This window comes from Sinocyclocheilus rhinocerous, unplaced genomic scaffold (assembly GCF_001515625.1).
Source record: "Sinocyclocheilus rhinocerous isolate Xijiao unplaced genomic scaffold, SAMN03320098_v1.1 scaffold1201, whole genome shotgun sequence".
NCBI classification, from domain to species: Eukaryota; Metazoa; Chordata; class Actinopteri; order Cypriniformes; family Cyprinidae; genus Sinocyclocheilus; species Sinocyclocheilus rhinocerous.
Window position 1 is genome coordinate 1546252 of NW_015654059.1, and position 791 is coordinate 1547042.

The following is a 791-nucleotide window of genomic DNA, read 5'->3' on the forward strand; positions in this document are numbered from 1 at the left end:
ATCTCACGACTAATAACAATGGTCTAAAAAAAGCCTGTGCTTCTACTGCTGCAAGAACATCATGCACAATAACTAAACCACTGGCTTACAACCTTTACCATAGCGGTGCAGTTCCCAAGGCAGACACCAGGGGTCTCCCGTTAGCGACTCAGGCGAGGAATGCCTGGTTACTACAGGAACACACCACAGGGCCTTTCTTCTCGGTTCTTCCTCATACATTCCTCTTTATGACTCACCTTCAGGGTACTGCAAAGTCAGCACATTATACCTTCAAAAAAAACATCTTATGATGTGATATCATACAGTCAACATGCAAATGAACGAGTCTGTAAGATGAAGGGGAAGAGGTGAGGGAGACTGCAAACGTGTCAAGGAACCAACAAGACCTGTGCTTCTGGATTGGCAGGAAGAGGAACTAGTTTCCCTTCTCCCAGCTGCACTTAGTCACATCCAACCTGTGAGCGACAGCACATATTAAACTGAACGAGTCCGACTGGTACCCTGCTTTTTTAGTTTCAGGGAGTGGCATTTTTCACCTCCATATTTGACATCACACTGACAGAATGTACAAAGGAAACATTCAAAACGTGAAAGGGAGTGGTGGTGCATAGTGAGCAAAGAGCCGATTCTTGCGAAACCTACTAGTAAAATGTGCAGGTATATTTCACTCCAAAATTTCCCCAAATTTAAATTGTGGTTATACCTATATTTGATAATTTAGGCTTAATTGAGGAGAAATATATATATACACACACACACACACACACACACACGTGTGTAGTCAAAATGAT

At 42.7% G+C, this 791-nt stretch overlaps 1 protein-coding gene across 1 annotated transcript in view; it reads right to left on the bottom strand.

The window, feature by feature from the left end:
- The window catches only part of hsd17b12a (hydroxysteroid (17-beta) dehydrogenase 12a), a 20602-nt gene that overhangs the window by 16026 nt on the left and 3785 nt on the right, over positions 1-791 (bottom strand). The gene's annotated exons all lie outside the window — the stretch shown is intronic.